Raw genomic sequence first — 21615 nt, 5'->3', positions numbered from 1 at the left:
TCTCTCAATAAGACAAATCCTTTGTTGGATCCACAACTCTCTCTCTCTCAATAAGACAAATCCTTTGTTGGATCCACAACTCTCTCTCTCTCAATAAGACAAATCCTTTGTTGGATCCACAACTCACTCTCTCTCAATAAGACAAATCCTTTGTTGGATCCACAACTCACTCTCTCAATAAGACAAATCCTTTGTTGGATCCACAACTCTCTCTCTCTCAATGAGACAAATCCTTTGTTGGATCCACCACTCTCTCTCTCAATAAGACAAATCTTTTGTTGGATCCACAACTCACTCTCTCTCAATAAGACAAATCCTTTGTTGGATCCACAACTCTCTCTCTCAATAAGACAAATCCTTTGTTGGATCCACAACTCTCTCTCTCTCAATAAGACAAATCCTTTGTTGGATCCACAACTCTCTCTCTCTCAATAAGACAAACCCTTTGTTGGATCCACAACTCTCTCTTTCTCAATAAGACAAATCCTTTGTTGGATCCACAACTCACTCTCTCTCAATAAGACAAATCCTTTGTTGGATCCACAACTCTCTCTCTCTCAATAAGACAAATCATTTGTTGGATCCACAACTCTCTCTCTCTCAATAAGACAAATCCTTTGTTGGATCCACAACTCTCTCTCTCTCAATAAGACAAATCCTTTGTTGGATCCACAACTCTCTCAATAAGACAAATCCTTTGTTGGTTCCACAACTCTCTCAACAAGACAAATCCTTTGTTGGATCCACAACTCTCTCTCCCTCAATTAGACAAATCCTTTGTTGGATCCACAACTCTCTCTCTCTCAATAAGACAAATCCTTTGTTGGATCCACAACTCTCTCTCTCTCTCAATAAGACAAATCCTTTGTTTGATCCACAACTCTCTCAATAAGACAAATCCTTTGTTGGATCCACAACTCTCTCAATAAGACAAATCCCTTTGTTGGATCCACAACTCTCTCAATTAGACAAATCCTTTGTTGGATCCACAACTCTCTCTCTCAATAAGACAAATCCTTTGTTGGATCCACAACTCTCTCAATTACACAAATCCTTTGTTGGATCCACAACTCTCTCTCTCTCAATAAGACAAATCCTTTGTTGGATCCACAACTCTCTCAATTAGACAAATCCTTTGTTGGATCCACAACTCTCTCAATAAGACAAATCCTTTGTTGGATCCACAACTCTGTCTCTCTCAATAAGACAAAGCCTTTGTTGGATCCACAACTCACTCTCTCTCAATAAGACAAATCCTTTGTTGGATCCACAACTCTCTCAATAAGACAAATCCTTTGTTGGATCCACAACTCTCTCTCTCTCTCTCAATAAGACAAATCCTTTGTTGGATCCACAACTCTCTCTCTCTCAATAAGACAAATCCTTTGTTGGATCCACAACTCTCTCTCTCTCAATAAGACAAATCCTTTGTTGGATCCACAACTCTCTCTCTCTCAATAAGACAAATCCTTTGTTGGATCCACAACTCTCTCAATAAGACAAATCCTTTGTTGGATCCACAACTCTCTCTCTCTCTCAATAAGACAAATCCTTTGTTGGATCCACAACTCTCTCTCTCTCAATAAGACAAATCCTTTGTTGGATCCACAACTCTCTCTCTCAATAAGACAAATCCTTTGTTGGATCCACAACTCTCTCTCTCAATAAGACAAATCCTTTGTTGGATCCACAACTCTCTCTCTCAATAAGAGAAATCCTTTGTTGGATCCACAACTCTCTCTCTCTCAATAAGACAAATCCTTTGTTGGATCCACAACTCTCTCTCTCAATAAGACAAATCCTTTGTTTGATCCACAACTCTCTCAATAAGACAAATCCTTTCTTGGATCCACAACTCTCTCTCTCAATAAGACAAATCCTTTGTTGGATCCACAACTCTCTCAATAAGACAAATCCCTTTGTTGGATCCACAACTCTCTCAATTAGACAAATCCTTTGTTGGATCCACAACTCTCTCAAAAAGACAAATCCTTTGTTGGATCCACAACTCTCTCTCTCAATAAGACAAATCCTTTGTTGGATCCACAACTCTCTCAATTACACAAATCCTTTGTTGGATCCACAACTCTCTCTCTCTCAATAAGACAAATCCTTTGTTGGATCCACAACTCTCTCAATTACACAAATCCTTTGTTGGATCCACAACTCTCTCTCTCTCTCAATAAGACAAATCCTTTGTTGGATCCACAACTCTCTCAAGAAGACAAATCCTTTGTTGGATCCACAACTCTCTCTCTCAATAAGACAAATCCTTTGTTGGATCCACAACTCTCTCAAGAAGACAAATCCTTTGTTGGATCCACAACTCTCTCTCTCAATAAGACAAATCCTTTGTTGGATCCACAACTCTCTCAAGAAGACAAATCCTTTGTTGGATCCACAACTCTCTCTCTCAATAAGACAAATCCTTTGTTGGATCCACAACTCTCTCAAGAAGACAAATCCTTTGTTGGATCCACAACTCTCTCTCTCAATAAGACAAATCCTTTGTTGGATCCACAACTCTCTCTCTCAATAAGACAAATCCTTTGTTGGATCCACAACTCTCTCAATTACACAAATCCTTTGTTGGATCCACAACTCTCTCTCTCTCTCAATAAGACAAATCCTTTGTTGGATCCACAACTCTCTCAACAAGACAAATCCTTTGTTGGATCCACAACTCTCTCAATGAGACAAATCCTTTGTTGGATCCACAACTCTGTCTCTCTCAATAAGACAAAGCCTTTGTTGGATCCACAACTCTCTCAATAAGACAAATCCTTTGTTGGATCCACAACTCTCTCTCTCAATAAGACAAATCCCTTGTTGGATCCACAACTCTCTCTCTCTCAATAAGACAAATCCTTTGTTGGATCCACAACTCTCTCAATAAGAGAAATCCTTTGTTGGATCCACACCTCTCTCTCTCTCAATAAGACAAATCCTTTGTTGGATCCACAACTCTCTCAATTACACAAATCCTTTATTGGATCCACAACTCTCTCTCTCAATAAGACAAATCCTTTGTTGGATCCACAACTCTCTCTCTCTCAATAAGACAAATCCCTTTGTTGGATCCACAACTCTCTCAATTACACAAATCCTTTATTGGATCCACAACTCTCTCTCTCAATTAGACAAATCCTTTGTTGGATCCACAACTCTCTCAAAAAGACAAATCCTTTGTTGGATCCACAACTCTCTCTCTCAATAAGACAAATCCTTTGTTGGATCCACAACTCTCTCAATTACACAAATCCTTTATTGGATCCACAACTCTCTCTCTCTCAATAAGACAAATCCTTTGTTGGATCCACAACTCTCTCAATAACACAAATCCTGTATTGGATCCACAACTCTCTCTCTCAATTAGACAAATCCTTTGTTGGATCCACAACTCTCTCAATTACACAAATCCTTTATTGGATCCACAACTCTCTCAATAACACAAATCCTTTATTGGATCCACAACTCTCTCTCTCAATTAGACAAATCCTTTGTTGGATCCACAACTCTCTCAATTACACAAATCCTTTGTTGGATCCACAACTCTCTCAATTACACAAATCCTTTATTGGATCCACAACTCTCTCTCTCAATTAGACAAATCCTTTGTTGGATCCACAACTCTCTCAAAAAGACAAATCCTTTCTTGGATCCACAACTCTCTCTCTCAATAAGACAAATCCTTTGTTGGATCCACAACTCTCTCAATTACACAAATCCTTTATTGGATCCACAACTCTCTCTCTCTCAATAAGACAAATCCTTTGTTGGATCCACAACTCTCTCAATAAGACAAATCCTTTGTTGGATCCACAACTCACTCTCTCAATGAGCCAAATCCTTTGTTGGATCCACAACTCACTCTCTCTCAATAAGACAAATCCTTTGTTGGATCCACAACTCTGTCTCTCTCAATAAGACAAAGCCTTTGTTGGATCCACAACTCACTCTCTCTCAATAAGACAAATCCTTTGTTGGATCCACAACTCTCTCAATAAGACAAATCCTTTGTTGGATCCACAACTCTCTCTATCTCAATAAGACAAATCCTTTGTTGGATCCACAACTCTCTCTCTCTCAGTAAGACAAATCCTTTGTTGGATCCACAACTCTCTCTCTCTCAATAAGACAAATCCTTTGTTGGATCCACAACTCTCTCTCTCTCAGTAAGACAAATCCTTTGTTGGATCCACAACTCTCTCTCTCTCAATAAGACAAATCCTTTGTTGGATCCACAACTCACTCTCTCTCAATAAGACAAATCCTTTTTTGGATCCACAACTCACTCTCTCAATAAGACAAATCCTTTGTTGGATCCACAACTCTCTCTCTCTCAATAAGACAAATCCTTTGTTGGATCCACAACTCTCTCTCTCTCAATAAGACAAATCCTTTGTTGGATCCACAACTCACTCTCTCAATAAGACAAATCCTTTGTTGGATCCACAACTCACTCTCTCAATAAGACAAATCCTTTGTTGGATCCACAACTCTCTCTCTCTCAATAAGACAAATCCTTTGTTGGATCCACAACTCTCTCTCTCAATAAGACAAATCTTTTGTTGGATCCACAACTCTCTCTCTCTCAATAAGACAAATCCTTTGTTGGATCCACAACTCTCTCTCTCTCAATAAGACAAATCCTTTGTTGGATCCACAACTCTCTCTCTCAATAAGACAAATCCTTTGTTGGATCCACAACTCTCTCTCTCAATAAGACAAATCCTTTGTTGGATCCACAACTCTCTCTCTCTCAATGAGACAAATCCTTTGTTGGATCCACAACTCTCTCTCTCAATAAGACAAATCCTTTGTTGGATCCACAACTCTCTCAATGAGACAAATCCTTTGTTGGTTCCACAACTCTCTCAACAAGACAAATCCTTTGTTGGATCCACAACTCTCTCTTTCTCAATAAGACAAATCCTTTGTTGGATCCACAACTCTCTCTCTCTCAATTAGACAAATCCTTTCTTGGATCCACAACTCTCTCTCTCAATAAGACAAATCCTTTGTTGGATCCACAACTCTCTCAATAAGACAAATCCTTTGTTGGATCCACAACTCTCTCTCTCTCAATTAGACAAATCCTTTGTTGGATCCACAACTCTCTCAATAAGACAAATCCTTTGTTGGATCCACAACTCTCTCTCTCTCAATAAGACAAATCCTTTGTTGGATCCACAACTCTCTCTCTCAAAAAGACAAATCCTTTGTTGGATCCACAACTCTCTCTCTCTCTCAATAAGAGAAATCCTTTGTTGGATCCACAACTCTCTCAATAAGACAAATCCTTTGTTGGATCCACAATTCTCTCTCTCTCAATAAGACAAATCCTTTGTTGGATCCACAACTCTCTCTCTCTCAATAAGACAAATCCTTTGTTGGATCCACAACTCTCTCTCTCTCAATAAGACAAATCCTTTGTTGGATCCACAACTCACTCTCTCTCAATAAGACAAATCCTTTGTTGGATCCACAACTCACTCTCTCAATAAGACAAATCCTTTGTTGGATCCACAACTCTCTCTCTCTCTCAATGAGACAAATCCTTTGTTGGATCCACAACTCTCTCTCTCTCAATGAGACAAATCCTTTGTTGGATCCACAACTCTCTCTCTCAATAAGACAAATCTTTTGTTGGATCCACAACTCACTCTCTCTCAATAAGACAAATCCTTTGTTGGATCCACAACTCTCTCTCTCTCAATAAGACAAATCCTTTGTTGGATCCACAACTCTCTCTCTCTCAATAAGACAAATCCTTTGTTGGATCCACAACTCTCTCTCTCAATAAGACAAATCCTTTGTTGGATCCACAACTCTCTCTTTCTCAATAAGACAAATCCTTTGTTGGATCCACAACTCACTCTCTCTCAATAAGACAAATCCTTTGTTGGATCCACAACTCTCTCTCTCAATAAGACAAATCCTTTGTTGGATCCACAACTCTCTCTCTCTCAATGAGACAAATCCTTTGTTGGATCCACAACTCTCTCTCTCAATAAGACAAATCCTTTGTTGGATCCACAACTCTCTCAATAAGACAAATCCTTTGTTGGTTCCACAACTCTCTCAACAAGACAAATCCTTTGTTGGATCCACAACTCTCTCTTTCTCAAGAAGACAAATCCTTTGTTGGATCCACAACTCTCTCTCTCTCAATTAGACAAATCCTTTGTTGGATCCACAACTCTCTCTCTCTCAATAAGACAAATCCTTTGTTGGATCCACAACTCTCTCTCTCTCAATAAGAGAAATCCTTTGTTGGATCCACACCTCTCTCTCTCTCTCAATAAGACAAATCCTTTGTTTGATCCACAACTCTCTCAATAAGACAAATCCTTTGTTGGATCCACAACTCTCTCTCTCAATAAGACAAATCCTTTGTTGGATCCACAACTCTCTCAATAAGACAAATCCCTTTGTTGGATCCACAACTCTCTCAATTAGACAAATCCTTTGTTGGATCCACAACTCTCTCTCTCAATAAGACAAATCCTTTGTTGGATCCACAACTCTCTCTCTCTCAATGAGACAAATCCTTTGTTGGATCCACAACTCTCTCTCTCAATAAGACAAATCCTTTGTTGGATCCACAACTCTCTCAATGAGACAAATCCTTTGTTGGTTCCACAACTCTCTCAACAAGACAAATCCTTTGTTGGATCCACAACTCTCTCTTTCTCAATAAGACAAATCCTTTGTTGGATCCACAACTCTCTCTCTCTCAATTAGACAAATCCTTTCTTGGATCCACAACTCTCTCTCTCTCAATAAGACAAATCCTTTGTTGGATCCACAACTCTCTCAATAAGACAAATCCTTTGTTGGATCCACAACTCTCTCTCTCTCAATAAGACAAATCCTTTGTTGGATCCACAACTCTCTCTCTCTCAATTAGACAAATCCTTTGTTGGATCCACAACTCTCTCTCTCTCTCTCTCTCTCAATAAGACAAATCCTTTGTTGGATCCACAACTCTCTCAATAAGAGAAATCCTTTGTTGGATCCACACCTCTCTCTCTCTCAATAAGACAAATCCTTTGTTTGATCCACAACTCTCTCAATAAGACAAATCCTTTGTTGGATCCACAACTCTCTCTCTCAAAAAGACAAATCCTTTGTTGGATCCACAACTCTCTCAATAAGACAAATCCCTTTGTTGGATCCACAACTCTCTCAATTAGACAAATCCTTTGTTGGATCCACAACTCTCTCAAAAAGACAAATCCTTTGTTGGATCCACAACTCTCAATTACACAAATCCTTTGTTGGATCCACAACTCTCTCTCTCTCAATAAGACAAATCCTTTGTTGGATCCACAACTCTCTTTCTCTCAATAAGACAAATCCTTTGTTGGATCCACAACTCTCTCAATAAGACAAATCCTTTGTTGGATCCACAACTCTGTCTCTCTCAATAAGACAAATCCTTTGTTGGATCCACAACTCACTCTCTCTCAATAAGACAAATCCTTTGTTGGATCCACAACTCTCTCAATAAGACAAATCCCTTTGTTGGATCCACAACTCTCTCAATTAGACAAATCCTTTGTTGGATCCACAACTCTCTCAAAAAGACAAATCTTTTGTTGGATCCACAACTCTCTCAATTACACAAAGCCTTTGTTGGATCCACAACTCTCTCTCTCTCTCAATAAGACAAATCCTTTGTTGGATCCACAACTCTCTCAATAAGACAAATCCTTTGTTGGATCCACAACTCTCTCAATGAGACAAATCCTTTGTTGGATCCACAACTCTGTCTCTCTCAATAAGACAAAGCCTTTGTTGGATCCACAACTCACTCTCTCTCAATAAGACAAATCCTTTGTTGGATCCACAACTCTCTCAATAAAACAAATCCTTTGTTGGATCCACAATTCTCTCTCTCTCAATAAGATAAATCCTTTGTTGGATCCACAACTCTCTCTCTCTCAATAAGACAAATCCTTTGTTGGATCCACAACTCTCTCTCTCTCAATAAGACAAATCCTTTGTTGGATCCACAACTCACTCTCTCAATAAGGCAAATCCTTTGTTGGATCCACAACTCTCTCTCTCAATAAGACAAATCCTTTGTTGGATCCACAACTCTCTCTCTCAATAAGACAAATCCTTTGTTGGATCCACAACTCGCTCTCTCTCAATAAGACAAATCCTTTGTTGGATCCACAACTCACTCTCTCAATAAGACAAATCCTTTGTTGGATCCACAACTCTCTCTCTCTCAATAAGACAAATCCTTTGTTGGATCCACAACTCGCTCTCTCTCAATAAGACAAATCCTTTGTTGGATCCACAACTCTCTCTCTCTCTCAATAAGACCAATCCTTTGTTGGATCCACAACTCACTCTCTCTCAATAAGACAAATCCTTTGTTGGATCCACAACTCTCTCTCTCTCAATAAGACAAAGCCTTTGTTGGATCCACAACTCACTCTCTCTCAATAAGACAAATCCTTTGTTGGATCCACAACTCTCTCAATAAAACAAATCCTTTGTTGGATCCACAATTCTCTCTCTCTCAATAAGACAAATCCTTTGTTGGATCCACAACTCGCTCTCTCTCAATAAGACAAATCCTTTGTTGGATCCACAACTCTCTCTCTCTCAATAAGACAAATCCTTTGTTGGATCCACAACTCGCTCTCTCTCAATAAGACAAATCCTTTGTTGGATCCACAACTCTCTCTCTCTCAATGAGACAAATCCTTTGTTGGATACACAACTCTCTCTCTCTCAATGAGACAAATCCTTTGTTGGATCCACAACTCTCTCTCTCAATAAGACAAATCTTTTGTTGGATCCACAACTCACTCTCTCTCAATAAGACAAATCCTTTGTTGGATCCACAACTCTCTCTCTCAATAAGACAAATCCTTTGTTGGATCCACAACTCTCTCTCTCTCAATAAGACAAATCCTTTGTTGGATCCACAACTCTCTCTCTCAATAAGACAAATCCTTTGTTGGATCCACAACTCTCTCTCTCTCAATAAGACAAATCCTTTGTTGGATCCACAACTCTCTCTCTCTCAATGAGACAAATCCTTTGTTGGATCCACAACTCTCTCTCTCAATAAGACAAATCCTTTGTTGGATCCACAACTCTCTCAATGAGACAAATCCTTTGTTGGTTCCACAACTCTCTCAACAAGACAAATCCTTTGTTGGATCCACAACTCTCTCTTTCTCAATAAGACAAATCCTTTCTTGGATCCACAACTCTCTCTCTCTCAATAAGACAAATCCTTTGTTGGATCCACAACTCTCTCTCTCTCAATAAGACAAATCCTTTGTTGGATCCACAACTCTCTCAATAAGACAAATCCTTTGTTGGATCCACAACTCTCTCTCTCTCAATTAGACAAATCCTTTGTTGGATCCACAACTCTCTCAATAAGACAAACCCTTTGTTGGATCCACAACTCTCTCTCTCAATAAGACAAATCCTTTGTTGGATCCACAACTCTCTCTCTCAAAAAGACAAATCCTTTGTTGGATCCACAACTCTCTCTCTCTCAATAAGAGAAATCCTTTGTTGGATCCACAACTCTCTCAATAAGACAAATCCTTTGTTGGATCCACAATTCTCTCTCTCTCAATAAGACAAATCCTTTGTTGGATCCACAACTCTCTCTCTCTCAATAAGACAAATCCTTTGTTGGATCCACAACTCTCTCTCTCTCAATAAGACAAATCCTTTGTTGGATCCACAACTCACTCTCTCTCAATAAGACAAATCCTTTGTTGGATCCACAACTCACTCTCTCAATAAGACAAATCCTTTGTTGGATCCACAACTCTCTCTCTCTCAATGAGACAAATCCTTTGTTGGATCCACAACTCTCTCTCTCTCAATGAGACAAATCCTTTGTTGGATCCACAACTCTCTCTCTCAATAAGACAAATCTTTTGTTGGATCCACAACTCACTCTCTCTCAATAAGACAAATCCTTTGTTGGATCCACAACTCTCTCTCTCAATAAGACAAATCCTTTGTTGGATCCACAACTCTCTCTCTCAATAAGACAAATCCTTTGTTGGATCCACAACTCTCTCTCTCTCAATAAGACAAATCCTTTGTTGGATCCACAACTCTCTCTTTCTCAATAAGACAAATCCTTTGTTGGATCCACAACTCACTCTCTCTCAATAAGACAAATCCTTTGTTGGATCCACAACTCTCTCTCTCAATAAGACAAATCCTTTGTTGGATCCACAACTCTCTCTCTCTCAATGAGACAAATCCTTTGTTGGATCCACAACTCTCTCTCTCAATAAGACAAATCCTTTGTTGGTTCCACAACTCTCTCAATAAGACAAATCCTTTGTTGGATCCACAACTCTCTCAATAAGACAAATCCTTTGTTGGTTCCACAACTCTCTCAACAAGACAAATCCTTTGTTGGATCCACAACTCTCTCTTTCTCAAGAAGACAAATCCTTTGTTGGATCCACAACTCTCTCTCTCTCAATTAGACAAATCCTTTGTTGGATCCACAACTCTCTCTCTCTCAATAAGACAAATCCTTTGTTGGATCCACAACTCTCTCTCTCTCAATAAGAGAAATCCTTTGTTGGATCCACACCTCTCTCTCTCTCAATAAGACAAATCCTTTGTTTGATCCACAACTCTTTCAATAAGACAAATCCTTTGTTGGATCCACAACTCTCTCTCTCAATAAGACAAATCCTTTGTTGGATCCACAACTCTCTCAATAAGACAAATCCCTTTGTTGGATCCACAACTCTCTCAATTAGACAAATCCTTTGTTGGATCCACAACTCTCTCTCTCAATAAGACAAATCCTTTGTTGGATCCACAACTCTCTCTCTCAATAAGACAAATCCTTTGTTGGATCCACAACTCTCTCTCTCTCAATGAGACAAATCCTTTGTTGGATCCACAACTCTCTCTCTCTCAATAAGACAAATCCTTTGTTGGATCCACAACTCCCTCAATGAGACAAATCCTTTGTTGGTTCCACAACTCTCTCAACAAGACAAATCCTTTGTTGGATCCACAACTCTCTCTTTCTCAATAAGACAAATCCTTTGTTGGATCCACAACTCTCTCTCTCTCAATTAGACAAATCCTTTGTTGGATCCACAACTCTCTCAATTACACAAATCCTTTGTTGGATCCACAACTCTCTCAATTTCACAAATCCTTTATTGGATCCACAACTCTCTCTCTCAATTACACAAATCCTTTGTTGGATCCACAACTCTCTCAAAAAGACAAATCCTTTCTTGGATCCACAACTCTCTCTCTCAATAAGACAAATCCTTTGTTGGATCCACAACTCTCTCAATTACACAAATCCTTTATTGGATCCACAACTCTCTCTCTCTCAATAAGACAAATCCTTTGTTGGATCCACAACTCTCTCAATAAGACAAATCCTTTGTTGGATCCACAACTCTCTCAATAACACAAATCCTTTGTTGGATCCACAACTCTCTCAATAAGACAAATCCTTTGTTGGATCCACAACTCTGTCTCTCTCAAAAAGACAAAGCCTTTGTTGGATCCACAACTCACTCTCTCTCAATAAGACAAATCCTTTGTTGGATCCACAACTCTCTCAATAAGACAAATCCTTTGTTGGATCCACAACTCTCTCTCTCTCAATAAGACAAATCCTTTGTTGGATCCACAACTCTCTCTCTCTCAATAAGACAAATCCTTTGTTGGATCCACAACTCTCTCTCTCTCAATAAGACAAATCCTTTGTTGGATCCACAACTCTCTCTCTCTCAATGAGACAAATCCTTTGTTGGATCCACAACTCTCTCTCTCAATAAGACAAATCCTTTGTTGGATCCACAACTCTCTCAATGAGACAAATCCTTTGTTGGTTCCACAACTCTCTCAACAAGACAAATCCTTTGTTGGATCCACAACTCTCTCTTTCTCAATAAGACAAATCCTTTGTTGGATCCACAACTCTCTCTCTCTCAATTAGACAAATCCTTTCTTGGATCCACAACTCTCTCTCTCTCAATAAGACAAATCCTTTGTTGGATCCACAACTCTCTCTCTCTCAATAAGACAAATCCTTTGTTGGATCCACAACTCTCTCTCTCTCTCAATAAGACAAATCCTTTGTTGGATCCACAACTCTCTCTCTCTCAATAAGACAAATCCTTTGTTGGATCCACAACTCACTCTCTCTCAATAAGACAAATCCTTTGTTGGATCCACAACTCACTCTCTCAATAAGACAAATCCTTTGTTGGATCCACAACTCTCTCTCTCTCAATAAGACAAATCCTTTGTTGGATCCACAACTCTCTCTCTCAATAAGACAAATCTTTTGTTGGATCCACAACTCTCTCTCTCTCAATAAGACAAATCCTTTGTTGGATCCACAACTCTCTCTCTCTCAATAAGACAAATCCTTTGTTGGATCCACAACTCTCTCTCTCAATAAGACAAATCCTTTGTTGGATCCACAACTCTCTCTCTCAATAAGACAAATCCTTTGTTGGATCCACAACTCTCTCTCTCTCAATGAGACAAATCCTTTGTTGGATCCACAACTCTCTCTCTCAATAAGACAAATCCTTTGTTGGATCCACAACTCTCTCAATGAGACAAATCCTTTGTTGGTTCCACAACTCTCTCAACAAGACAAATCCTTTGTTGGATCCACAACTCTCTCTTTCTCAATAAGACAAATCCTTTGTTGGATCCACAACTCTCTCTCTCTCTCAATTAGACAAATCCTTTCTTGGATCCACAACTCTCTCTCTCTCAATAAGACAAATCCTTTGTTGGATCCACAACTCTCTCAATAAGACAAATCCTTTGTTGGAACCACAACTCTCTCTCTCTCAATTAGACAAATCCTTTGTTGGATCCACAACTCTCTCAATAAGACAAATCCTTTGTTGGATCCACAACTCTCTCTCTCTCAATAAGACAAATCCTTTGTTGGATCCACAACTCTCTCTCTCAAAAAGACAAATCCTTTGTTGGATCCACAACTCTCTCTCTCTCAATAAGAGAAATCCTTTGTTGGATCCACAACTCTCTCAATAAGACAAATCCTTTGTTGGATCCACAACTCTCTCTCTCTCAATAAGACAAATCCTTTGTTGGATCCACAATTCTCTCTCTCTCAATAAGACAAATCCTTTGTTGGTTCCACAACTCTCTCAATAAGACAAATCCTTTGTTGGATCCACAACTCTCTCTCTCTCAATAAGACAAATCCTTTGTTGGTTCCACAACTCTCTCAATAAGACAAATCCTTTGTTGGATCCACAATTCTCTCTCTCTCAATAAGACAAATCCTTTGTTGGATCCACAACTCTCTCTCTCTCAATAAGACAAATCCTTTGTTGGATCCACAACTCCCTCTCTCTCAATAAGACAAATCCTTTGTTGGATCCACAACTCACTCTCTCTCAATAAGACAAATCCTTTGTTGGATCCACAACTCACTCTCTCAATAAGACAAATCCTTTGTTGGATCCACAACTCTCTCTCTCTCAATGAGACAAATCCTTTGTTGGATCCACAACTCTCTCTCTCTCAATGAGACAAATCCTTTGTTGGATCCACAACTCTCTCTCTCAATAAGACAAATCTTTTGTTGGATCCACAACTCACTCTCTCTCAATAAGACAAATCCTTTGTTGGATCCACAACTCTCTCTCTCAATAAGACAAATCCTTTGTTGGATCCACAACTCTCTCTCTCTCAATAAGACAAATCCTTTGTTGGATCCACAACTCTCTCTCTCAATAAGACAAATCCTTTGTTGGATCCACAACTCTCTCTTTCTCAATAAGACAAATCCTTTGTTGGATCCACAACTCACTCTCTCTCAATAAGACAAATCCTTTGTTGGATCCACAACTCTCTCTCTCAATAAGACAAATCCTTTGTTGGATCCACAACTCTCTCTCTCTCAATGAGACAAATCCTTTGTTGGATCCACAACTCTCTCTCTCAATAAGACAAATCCTTTGTTGGATCCACAACTCTCTCAATAAGACAAATCCTTTGTTGGTTCCACAACTCTCTCAACAAGACAAATCCTTTGTTGGATCCACAACTCTCTCTTTCTCAAGAAGACAAATCCTTTGTTGGATCCACAACTCTCTCTCTCTCAATTAGACAAATCCTTTGTTGGATCCACAACTCTCTCTCTCTCAAATAAGACAAATCCTTTGTTGGATCCACAACTCTCTCTCTCTCAATAAGAGAAATCCTTTGTTGGATCCACACCTCTCTCTCTCTCAATAAGACAAATCCTTTGTTTGATCCACAACTCTCTCAATAAGACAAATCCTTTGTTGGATCCACAACTCTCTAAATAAGACAAATCCCTTTGTTGGATCCACAACTCTCTCAATTAGACAAATCCTTTGTTGGATCCACAACTCTCTCTCTCAATAAGACAAATCCTTTGTTGGATCCACAACTCTCTCTCTCAATAAGACAAATCCTTTGTTGGATCCACAACTCTCTCTCTCTCAATGAGACAAATCCTTTGTTGGATCCACAACTCTCTCTCTCAATAAGACAAATCCTTTGTTGGATCCACAACTCTCTCAATGAGACAAATCCTTTGTTGGTTCCACAACTCTCTCAACAAGACAAATCCTTTGTTGGATCCACAACTCTCTCTCTCTCAATAAGACAAATCCTTTGTTGGATCCACAACTCTCTCTCTCTCAATAAGACAAATCCTTTGTTGGATCCACAACTCTCTCTCTCTCAATTAGACAAATCCTTTGTTGGATCCACAACTCTCTCTCTCTCTCAATAAGACAAATCCTTTGTTGGATCCACAACTCTCTCAATAAGAGAAATCCTTTGTTGGATCCACAACTCTCTCTCTCTCAATAAGACAAATCCTTTGTTGGATCCACAACTCTCTCAATAAGACAAATCCCTTTGTTGGATCCACAACTCTCTCAATTAGACAAATCTTTTGTTGGATCCACAACTCTCTCTCTCAATAAGACAAATCCTTTGTTGGATCCACAACTCTCAATTACACAAATCCTTTGTTGGATCCACAACTCTCTCTCTCTCAATAAGACAAATCCTTTGTTGGATCCACAACTCTCTTTCTCTCAATAAGACAAATCCTTTGTTGGATCCACAACTCTCTCAATAAGACAAATCCTTTGTTGGATCCACAACTCTGTCTCTCTCAATAAGACAAAGCCTTTGTTGGATCCACAACTCACTCTCTCTCAATAAGACAAATCCTTTGTTGGATCCACAACTCTCTCAATAAGACAAATCCCTTTGTTGGATCCACAACTCTCTCAATTAGACAAATCCTTTGTTGGATCCACAACTCTCTCAAAAAGACAAATCCTTTGTTGGATCCACAACTCTCTCAATTACACAAAGCCTTTGTTGGATCCACAACTCTCTCTCTCTCTCAATAAGACAAATCCTTTGTTGGATCCACAACTCTCTCAATAAGACAAATCCTTTGTTGGATCCACAACTCTCTCAATGAGACAAATCCTTTGTTGGATCCACAACTCTGTCTCTCTCAATAAGACAAAGCCTTTGTTGGATCCACAACTCACTCTCTCTCAATAAGACAAATCCTTTGTTGGATCCACAACTCTCTCAATAAAACAAATCCTTTGTTGGATCCACAACTCTCTCTCTCTCAATAAGACAAATCCTTTGTTGGATCCACAACTCTCTCAATAAGACAAATCCTTTGTTTGATCCACAACTCTCTCAATAAGACAAATCCTTTGTTGGATCCACAACTCTCTCTCTCTCAATAAGACAAATCCTTTGTTGGATCCACAACTCTCTCAATAAGACAAATCCCTTTGTTGGATCCACAACTCTCTCAATTAGACAAATCCTTTGTTGGATCCACAACTCTCTCAAAAAGACAAATCTTTTGTTGGATCCACAACTCTCTCTCTCAATAAGACAAATCCTTTGTTGGATCCACAACTCTCAATTACACAAATCCTTTGTTGGATCCACAACTCTCTCTCTCTCTCAATAAGACAAATCCTTTGTTGGATCCACAACTCTCTTTCTCTCAATAAGACAAATCCTTTGTTGGATCCACAACTCTCTCAATAAGACAAATCCTTTGTTGGATCCACAACTCTGTCTCTCTCAATAAGACAAAGCCTTTGTTGGATCCACAACTCACTCTCTCTCAATAAGACAAATCCTTTGTTGGATCCACAACTCTCTCAATAAGACAAATCCCTTTGTTGGATCCACAACTCTCTCAATTAGACAAATCCTTTGTTGGATCCACAACTCTCTCAAAAAGACAAATCCTTTGTTGGATCCACAACTCTCTCAATTACACAAAGCCTTTGTTGGATCCACAACTCTCTCTCTCTCTCTCAATAAGACAAATCCTTTTTTGGATCCACAACTCTCTCAATAAGACAAATCCTTTGTTGGATCCACAACTCTCTCAATGAGACAAATCCTTTGTTGGATCCACAACTCTGTCTCTCTCAATAAGACAAAGCCTTTGTTGGATCCACAACTCACTCTCTCTCAATAAGACAAATCCTTTGTTGGATCCACAACTCTCTCAATAAAACAAATCCTTTGTTGGATCCACAATTCTCTCTCTCTCAATAAGACAAATCCTTTGTTGGATCCACAACTCTCTCTCTCTCAATAAGACAAATCCTTTGTTGGATCCACAACTCACTCTCTCAATAAGACAAATCCTTTGTTGGATCCACAACTCTCTCTCTCTCAATAAGACAAATCCTTTGTTGGATCCACAACTCTCTCTCTCTCAATAAGACAAATCCTTTGTTGGATCCACAACTCGCTCTCTCTCAATAAGACAAATCCTTTGTTGGATCCACAACTCACTCTCTCAATAAGACAAATCCTTTGTTGGATCCACAACTCTCTCTCTCTCAATAAGACAAATCCTTTGTTGGATCCACAACTCTCTCTCTCTCTCAATAAGACCAATCCTTTGTTGGATCCACAACTCACTCTCTCTCAATAAGACAAATCCTTTGTTGGATCCACAACTCTCTCTCTCTCAATAAGACAAAGCCTTTGTTGGATCCACAACTCACTCTCTCTCAATAAGACAAATCCTTTGTTGGATCCACAACTCTCTCAATAAAACAAATCCTTTGTTGGATCCACAATTCTCTCTCTCTCAATAAGACAAATCCTTTGTTGGATCCACAACTCGCTCTCTCTCAATAAGACAAATCCTTTGTTGGATCCACAACTCGCTCTCTCTCAATAAGACAAATCCTTTGTTGGATCCACAACTCGCTCTCTCTCAATAAGACAAATCCTTTGTTGGATCCACAACTCTCTCTCTCTCTCAATGAGACAAATCCTTTGTTGGATCCACAACTCTCTCTCTCAATAAGACAAATCTTTTGTTGGATCCACAACTCACTCTCTCTCAATAAGACAAATCCTTTGTTGGATCCACAACTCTCTCTCTCAATAAGACAAATCCTTTGTTGGATCCACAACTCTCTCTCTCTCAATAAGACAAATCCTTTGTTGGATCCACAACTCTCTCTCTCAATAAGACAAATCCTTTGTTGGATCCACAACTCTCTCTCTCTCAATAAGACAAATCCTTTGTTGAATCCACACCTCTCTCTCTCTCTCAATAAGACAAATCCTTTGTTTGATCCACAACTCTCTCAATAAGACAAATCCTTTGTTGGATCCACAACTCTCTCTCTCTCAATAAGACAAATCCTTTGTTGGATCCACAACTCTCTCAATAAGACAAATCCCTTTGTTGGATCCACAACTCTCTCAATTAGACAAATCCTTTGTTGGATCCACAACTCTCTCAAAAAGACAAATCTTTTGTTGGATCCACAACTCTCTCTCTCAATAAGACAAATCCTTTGTTGGATCCACAACTCTCAATTACACAAATCCTTTGTTGGATCCACAACTCTCTCTCTCTCAATAAGACAAATCCTTTGTTGGATCCACAACTCTCTTTCTCTCAATAAGACAAATCCTTTGTTGGATCCACAACTCTCTCAATAAGACAAATCCTTTGTTGGATCCACAACTCTGTCTCTCTCAATAAGACAAAGCCTTTGTTGGATCCACAACTCACTCTCTCTCAATAAGACAAATCCTTTGTTGGATCCACAACTCTCTCAATAAGACAAATCCCTTTGTTGGATCCACAACTCTCTCAATTAGACAAATCCTTTGTTGGATCCACAACTCTCTCAAAAAGACAAATCCTTTGTTGGATCCACAACTCTCTCAATTACACAAAGCCTTTGTTGGATCCACAACTCTCTCTCTCTCTCTCAATAAGACAAATCCTTTGTTGGATCCACAACTCTCTCAATAAGACAAATCCTTTGTTGGATCCACAACTCTCTCAATGAGACAAATCCTTTGTTGGATCCACAACTCTGTCTCTCTCAATAAGACAAAGCCTTTGTTGGATCCACAACTCACTCTCTCTCAATAAGACAAATCCTTTGTTGGATCCACAACTCTCTCAATAAAACAAATCCTTTGTTGGATCCACAATTCTCTCTCTCTCAATAAGATAAATCCTTTGTTGGATCCACAACTCTCTCTCTCTCAATAAGACAAATCCTTTGTTGGATCCACAACTCTCTCTCTCTCAATAAGACAAATCCTTTGTTGGATCCACAACTCACTCTCTCAATAAGACAAATCCTTTGTTGGATCCACAACTCTCTCTCTCAATAAGACAAATCCTTTGTTGGATCCACAACTCTCTCTCTCTCAATAAGACAAATCCTTTGTTGGATCCACAACTCGCTCTCTCTCAATAAGACAAATCCTTTGTTGGATCCACAACTCACTCTCTCAATAAGACAAATCCTTTGTTGGATCCACAACTCTCTCTCTCTCAATAAGACAAATCCTTTGTTGGATCCACAACTCGCTCTCTCTCAATAAGACAAATCCTTTGTTGGATCCACAACTCTCTCTCTCTCTCAATAAGACCAATCCTTTGTTGGATCCACAACTCACTCTCTCTCAATAAGACAAATCCTTTGTTGGATCCACAACTCTCTCTCTCTCAATAAGACAAAGCCTTTGTTGGATCCACAACTCACTCTCTCTCAATAAGACAAATCCTTTGTTGGATCCACAACTCTCTCAATAAAACAAATCCTTTGTTGGATCCACAATTCTCTCTCTCTCAATAAGACAAATCCTTTGTTGGATCCACAACTCGCTCTCTCTCAATAAGACAAATCCTTTGTTGGATCCACAACTCTCTCTCTCTCAATAAGACAAATCCTTTGTTGGATCCACAACTCGCTCTCTCTCAATAAGACAAATCCTTTGTTGGATCCACAACTCTCTCTCTCTCTCAATGAGACAAATCCTTTGTTGGATCCACAACTCTCTCTCTCAATAAGACAAATCTTTTGTTGGATCCACAACTCACTCTCTCTCAATAAGACAAATCCTTTGTTGGATCCACAACTCTCTCTCTCAATAAGACAAATCCTTTGTTGGATCCACAACTCTCTCTCTCTCAATAAGACAAATCCTTTGTTGGATCCACAACTCTCTCTCTCAATAAGACAAATCCTTTGTTGGATCCACAACTCTCTCTCTCAATAAGACAAATCCTTTGTTGGATCCACAACTCTCTCTCTCTCAAGTAGACTTTCGTTTAACCTTCCCTGAACTCTCAGTCACTGCCCAGGAACAACATGGTGTGTTTTCCTCTCACAGCGAAGAATCCAGTGTGTTCCACATCATGGGAAAAAGGGCAATGTATAGAATTTGTCTGGAGGTGTGCTTACCGGGCTGTGCAGCACCCTTAAGGAACAAGTGGAAAGAGTCTTTACCTGCAGGAGCATTTCTCACTCCAAATTGGGATGAAATGTACAGGAGTCCTACTGTTGGACGTACAGGAGACCTAAATTGGAGACTGGTCCATCACGCCCTGGCCACACAGGTGTTAGTTCAGAAGTTTAACCCTGCTGTGTCTAATTTATGTCCTTTTTGTGGTAATGTTGAACATTTGTATCATGCGTTTATTGAGTGCAAGAGATTGTCATCTCTGTTTCTGTATCTGAGCCGAATCTTTTGTAAATTCAAAATTGTTTTTTCTGTTACAATCTTTGCTTATGGACTTGCATGTAATACTAGGAAAAACTCTGTGATTTTTCTTTTGAATTTTTTGCTTGGAATTGCTAAGCTTGCAATTTATAAAACCAGAAAAGCCAGATTAGGTAGTGGAAAAAATGAAAATGCACTTTTTTGTTTCATCGGGATGGTGTCAGCACGTATAAAGCTCGAACATGCTTATCATGTAAACATGGGGAACCTTCTTTTGTTTGAAGAGTTATGGGGCATGGGGGGTGTTTTGTGCAAATGCATTGGAAATGAGGTTGTGATTTGTATGTGAAGTGGAGTTGGAATACTTTGGTTTTATACTTTTATAATAAAAGGACACAAAAGTCTCTCTCAATGAGACAAATCCTTTGTTGGATCCACAACTCTCTCTCTCAATAAGACAAATCCTTTGTTGGATCCACAACTCTCTCAATAAAACAAATCCTTTGTTGGATCCACAATTCTCTCTCTCTCAATAAGACAAATCCTTTGTTGGATCCACAACTCTCTCTCTCAATAAGACAAATCCTTTGTTGGATCCACAACTCTCTCTCTCTCAATAAGACAAATCCTTTGTTGGATCCACAACTCTCTCTTTCTCAATAAGACAAATCCTTTGTTGGATCCACAACTCACTCTCTCTCAATAAGACAAATCCCTTGTTGGATCCACAACTCTCTCTCTCAATAAGACAAATCCTTTGTTGGATCCACAACTCTCTCTCTCTCAATGAGACAAATCCTTTGTTGGATCCACAACTCTCTCTCTCAATAAGACAAATCCTTTGTTGGATCCACAACTCTCTCAATAAGACAAATCCTTTGTTGGATCCACAACTCTCTCTCTCAATAAGACAAATCCTTTGTTGGATCCACAACTCTCTCTCTCAATAAGACAAATCCTTTGTTGGATCCACAACTCTCTCTCTCTCAATAAGACAAATCCTTTGTTGGATCCACAACTCGCTCTCTCTCAATAAGACAAATCCTTTGTTGGATCCACAACTCACTCTCTCAATAAGACAAATCCTTTGTTGGATCCACAACTCTCTCTCTCTCAATAAGACAAATCCTTTGTTGGATCCACAACTCGCTCTCTCTCAATAAGACAAATCCTTTGTTGGATCCACAACTCTCTCAATAAGACAAATCCTTTGTTGGATCCACAACTCTCTCAATGAGACAAATCCTTTGTTGGATCCACAACTCTCTCTCTCTCAATAAGACAAAGCCTTTGTTGGATCCACAACTCACTCTCTCTCAATAAGACAAATCCTTTGTTGGATCCACAACTCTCTCAATAAAACAAATCCTTTGTTGGATCCACAATTCTCTCTCTCTCAATAAGACAAATCCTTTGTTGGATCCACAACTCACTCTCTCTCAATAAGACAAATCCTTTGTTGGATCCACAACTCTCTCTCTCTCAATAAGACAAATCCTTTGTTGGATCCACAACTCTCTCTCTCTCTCAATGAGACAAATCCTTTGT

The sequence above is a fragment of the Myxine glutinosa genome, assembly GCF_964187855.1.
Source record: "Myxine glutinosa chromosome 3 unlocalized genomic scaffold, kmMyxGlut1.1 SUPER_3_unloc_1, whole genome shotgun sequence".
NCBI lineage: Eukaryota > Metazoa > Chordata > Myxini > Myxiniformes > Myxinidae > Myxine > Myxine glutinosa.
This window is presented reverse-complemented; position numbering follows the sequence as displayed.